Here is a 6,000-nt window from a genome sequence, read left to right as displayed (position 1 = left end):
GACACTTAGTTTGCTTCTATATCTTGGCAACTGTAAATAATGCTGCAATGAACACCAGGGTGAATGTATCTTTTCAATCAGTGCTTTTGTTTTTTTCAGATAAGTACCCAGGAGTGGAATTGCTGGGTCATATGGTAGTTCTATTTTTAGTTTTTGAGAAACCCCCATACTGTTTTCCACGGTGTCTGCCCCCATTCACATTCCCACCAACAGCAAACAAGAGGGTTCCCTTTTTTCCACATCCTCGCCAACATTTGTTACGTGTGGTCTTTTTGATGATAGCCATTCTGACAGGTGTGAGGTGATATCTCACTGTGGTTCTGATTTGCATTTCCCTCATGATTAGCAATGTTGAGCATCTTCTCATGTGCCTATTGGCCATTTGTATCTCTTCTTCAGAAAGGAGACCACAGCACCTTAATTATTCCCCCATGTACAGTCTTCCATCCCTCTTTAACCCATTCTGCGTTTTGCTATTCAATCAATTCAAACACTTAATAAAGGTTTACTGAAGGTCTGGCAGCACACCAGGCAGTGGGGTGGTAAAGCTGAATAAGACAGAGTCATTGTCCTGAAAGAATTCACCATCTCCAGTGAGGATGGAGACACACACATTTACCACACAGGCTCACATACAGGCCTTCAATATGCCAGCATGTGCTGGTTAAGTATGTTACTTCACTTACACCTCAGAAAGCTGCTCTAAAGCTGAGGTCAGCAAACTTTATCTGCAAAAGTCCAGATAGTAAGTATTTTAGGCTTTGCTGTTCAAGATGTAAAATCAAGCATACTGTGTAGATACTTGTATTATATAACAAGAGAGGAAGCAAAGTTGCACAAATTTGTTATTGATTCAAGTCAAAATATAATAAAAATTGAGTACAACTTTTTTTGTAATACATGGCTACTAAAGAGAAGAATGAAATCTTTTTGGAGCAGGAAGCATTTTGCTTCATTGGGGTTCAAAATTAGTGTTTGCTGTCGTCAAATTAACTTCAAATGGTCATCTGTAAAAACCACTCTCCAAGGAACAGACTCTTTGGAGCAGTAGCGGATTCCAGGGCTGAGGCAGGACTTATATAAGATAAGCCTAAAGCACCTTGTCATGCCAGAAAACAAGGAAATACTAACACATACAGACAGTTATGGGGAATATCAAAGGGACACAGGAGCCAACTGGAAGAGCTCTCAACGGCCACAGACAACAATTTGAGCAACAAAATAATTAAAGTAGTATTAGATTATGCCCCAAAGTATATAATAAATATCTGTGAGGCCATATTGGTATAAATAACTTATTGAATAAATAAATAAATGAGACAGCAATAGACACATCTGTACAGAAAAATTCTAAATAATTTCTGTAACTACTCCCTGCTTGAGGACGTGGAGCGTAACTCCCAACTCCTTAAGTGTGGTTGCACATAGTGACTCAAAGAGCACAGGAGGGAGAAGAAAAGAGTTACCTGGCAGTGGAGAAGCCTAAGGAACTCTATCTCAGCCAGGTGGTCAAGTTCACATCAGTGGTGATCAGCCATGCTGATAGTCTGGTATGATGTGATAAAAATGGCACTTTATCTCCATGGTCTTCATCTCCAGAACCTATAGCCCCATTCTGATCATGAAAAGAAACATTAGAAAAATCCCTATAGAGGGTCAGTGTACGAAGTACTTGGCCAGTACCCCTCAAAACTGTCAAAGTCATCAAAAACAAGGAAAGTCTGAGGAATTGTCAGAGCCAAAAGTTGCCTCAGGACACAGAGCGACTAAATGCAATGCAGGAATCCTGGGACAGAAAAAGTACACCAGGTAAAAAAATAAGGGAATCTGAATTAAGTATGGACTTTAATAATAATATATATTAACAATGGTTTATGAGTTGTTACAAACGTGCTATACTAATGTAGGATGTTGATAATAAGGACAACTGGGGTGGGGTATGTGAAAACTCCTTGTGATATCTTCACAACTTTCCCATAAATCAAAACCTATTCTAAAATAAAGATCTCATTAAAACATACATACACACAGCCACTCTTAGCTGGAGCACAAGTTGTACAAAAACAAGCTTTGGACATATTTGGCCTTTGGGCCATAGTATACCAACCCCTGCTCTAAATTAGCTACTTTCATTCCTAGTTTGTAATTGAAGACAGTGAGGTTGACGAGGAATTCAAATCTTTTTTTTTTTTTTTTACATCTTTATTGGAGTATAATTGCTTTACAATGGTGTGTTAGTTTCTGCTTTATAACAAAGTGAATCAGTTATACATATACATATGTTCCCATATCTCTTTCCTCTTGCGTCTCCCTCCCTCCCACCCTCCCTATCCCACCCCTCTAGGTGGTCACAAAGCACCGAGCTGATCTCCCTGTGCTATGCGGCTGCTTCCCACTAGCTATCTATTTTACATTTGGTAGTGTATATATGTCCATGCCGCTCTTTCACTTTGTCACAGCTTACCCTTCCCCCTCCCCGTGTCCTCAAGTCCTTATCAGAGTTCATTGAACCCTGTTATGAACAATTTCAAAGTCTGTGCCTTTTCTATTTCTAGCATAAGAAGACTCTTCGTTCCCTGCTCAAAGCCATTCATGACTCTTCATGGACTCTAGGAAAATTCTGGACTCTACAGGCTGGTCATCCAGGCTGTCCACACCAGGATGCTCACTGACCTTCCAAGCCCCCTCTCCTCTTTCTTTCCACAGCCCCTGACTCTGATCCCTCCACAGAATGACTGGTAAAACAATTCATCCAGTATTGCCTTATGACTCATTGTGTTATGAGCACATACACAACACAATTTCAAAAGCAGTTACATTGCTTTGGGCTGCAAGGACTAGAGTTCCCAATTTTAAATGGCTTAAACTGTCCCTTAGAACATTCTGTGATGATGGACATGATCACTGATGGGGCCGCCCTACATGGCAGACACTCAGTGCATGTGGCTACTGAGTGCTTGCAATGCGGCTAGTGCAAGTGAGGAGCGGAAGTTTTTATTTTACTTAACTCTAATCAAAGTTTAAATTTAATTAACCATATACGGCTAGTGGCGCTGACCACCACAGAAATGCAATGCAAATCAAAACTACAATGAGATAGCACCTCACAACTCTTAGGATATCTAGTATCAAAAAGACAAGAATAAAAAATGCTGGCAAAGAAATCCTTATACAAGGGAACCCTTGTATACTGTTGGTGGGAATGTAAACTGATACAACCACTGTGGAAAACATTATGGAGCTTCCTCAAGAAATTAGAAGTAGAACTACCATATGATCCAGCAATCCCACTTCTGGGTATATTTCCAAAGGAAACAAAATCACTATCTCGAAAAGATTATCTGTACTCCCATGTTCATTGCAGCATAATTCACGATAGCCAAGTTATGGAAACAACCTAAGTGTCCATCAATAGATGAACAAAGAAGATGTGGAATATTATTGTCTAAAATAGAAGAAAATCCTGTCATTTGCAAAAACATGGATGAGTCTGGAGGGGATTATCTTAAGTGGAACAAGCCAGACAGAGAAAAACAAATGCCTCATGCTATTACTTATATGTGGACTCTTAGAAAAATTCAAACTCAAAGAAACAGAGAGTAGAAAATTGGTTGCCATAGCCTGGTGGGTAGGGAGATGGGGTGGGAATGGAGAGAGGCTGGTAAAAGGCTGAACAAACTTTCAGCCATAAGATGAATAAGGTCTGAGGATCTAATGTATGATATGGTGACTATGGTTGATAACACTGCATTGTATAATTGAAATTTGCTAAGAGTAGAACTTAAATGTTCTCACACACACACAGAAAAAAGGTAAATAGGGATGTGTTAACTAACTTGATGCAGGGAATCCTTTCACAATGTATACGTGTATCAAATCATCACATTGTACACTAAATATCTTGCAACTGTATTTGTCAATTACACCTCAATAACGCTGGGAAAAAAATAAAGTACTATTTTAACCACCTCCCCAATAAAAAGCTCAACTTCGTCACTAAGCACCAGCTCTCTCCCTTCTCCTCTGACATCCTCAGGATTGCACAGCACCCCTCATGGATGAGGGAGGTGTGCAGTCATTTCAAGCCTCTGGTCCTTACATAAAAGCACACGAAAGCAAAAGTAATGGGCAAAAAGAAGTCTGTACTCTGTCTTCTCTCTCTTATCAGGGAGGAAAGTCGTTTTAGGAAGTCCAAGGAGATTTCCTTGAAGGTCCCACTGACCAACACTGAGCCACACGCTCACCCTAAAAGCAAAGGAAGCTGGGGTAGCAGATACCTGGCATTTCCACCCCACGGTGGGTTGAAAGAGGGGTAGAGAAATGGCAGTTGTGGGCGCATCCACAGTGTCTCCCAGGGTGATTGTGAGTGGTTACTTACAATTTTATAATTATTTAATGTACATCTTTCTTATGGTTTTTCTGTTTGCCCCAAGAAGTAAACTGTAAAGTCCTTTAACAGTCAAACTGTGACTTAAACTTATTTGCACCTGAAAAGGTTCTCAAGAGTTTTTTTTTCTTAAACCTGACCAACAACATTGTTTGGAAATAGAATCGATTCAGACTCCCAGCCACCCTTCAGTTCTTGGAGAAAATCACAGCCAGGCCAAATGGTTCAGAAAATTATAGTCCCATGAAATGAAAAAGGAGAAGGCCATTAGAGTGGGGGCACAGTTGGTGACCCAAGGCCAGCCTGACGTTACTAAGTAGAGACCTGGGTACAAATGTCAAAGGAACCGGCTCTTGGAAATTAAATTTAAACCACTTGGAAATGATTTATCCGTGTATGCCATTTCCTTGCAAGAATAAAGAGCTCTGAAAAAAAACCCACAAAAGGAGTTGGAGACACTGCTGGGCCATTTCTAGGGGGCAAGGATTTCTTTTGTTACATACAGTTGCCCTGTCTTGTGAGAACCCTCACAGTAGAACAGGGCAAATTCCAGCTCTGCTAAGTTGTGAGACCATCACCAGTTCAACAAGTCCTGGGTGGTGGTTTACTGTTGCTTATTAAATGCTTTTTTCACAAATACAGCATAGTAACAACTTAAACAAGATGGCGGAGTGTCTGACACATTGGAGCTGTGCTCCAGACTTTCCCGTAACTCCTCCACCATCCTCGGTGCATTAACTGCAGACCACAGATACTAAGCTTATTAACCTCCCTTGCGGTATGGTCTGTATCTAAAATAAGAACAAAAGCAACAGCAGTAATAGCTAACCTGCTGAATGCTTAATGCATGCTGGAGGTGGGCTAAGTGATTTACATACATTCTGGTATTTAATTCTCACAATGACCCTCCAAGGGAGGTCCTATCCTTATCCCCATTTTCCAAATTACTGAGGTGTAGGCTCAGAGAGTTACACGTCCAAAGTTGTTAGCAAGTAAATGGTTGAAGCAAGATTCCGATCCACTCTGCTACAAATAAGCTGCTGAATGGCAGTGTTTACCTTTCCTTCATGGGGCTCTTCAAAGTATAATTCTGTACTTGTTTGATTATTAGATGAAGGTCTGGTCCAAAACAAGCTGTGAACCCCGGAACGAGAATCTTTTTGTGAGGTCCTTGTTGCTCACCATCTGCCTAACACAGAACAAGTGCACAGTGAGAGGTATTATTATTGAATGTCCAAATGAATAAGCGAAGGTCTCTAGATGGGTTTGGGGTTTGCCTCAGACTGTCAGAAGGCAGATACGAGTCAGCTCTCAGCCTGAATGAGTGGGTTCCATTAAATTGCTTTAAAAAGACAAATTATAACTGATAAAAGACCAATAAAGGGGTATCACATCTAATGAATTTAGAAGTTTGGAAGACTGAAAATCATTTGAGAGGGTGTGATGGAAGCAGCTTCCAAATGAAGGTCCCGGCACGACTGACATTGCCCTTGGGCGTGTGGAGGAACCAACAGGAAGATGGAGTTTAACTTTCGCAGTTTCCAGGCCGTCTCTTGTGAAGGGAGGTCTCTGTGCGCTGCACAACCAAGTCTTCCCCCACAAAATGGAAGGCT

This window comes from Hyperoodon ampullatus, assembly GCF_949752795.1.
Source record: "Hyperoodon ampullatus genome assembly, chromosome: 8".
NCBI lineage: Eukaryota > Metazoa > Chordata > Mammalia > Artiodactyla > Ziphiidae > Hyperoodon > Hyperoodon ampullatus.
The sequence above is the reverse complement of the archived record's forward strand: the minus strand, read 5'-3'. Positions refer to the sequence as shown.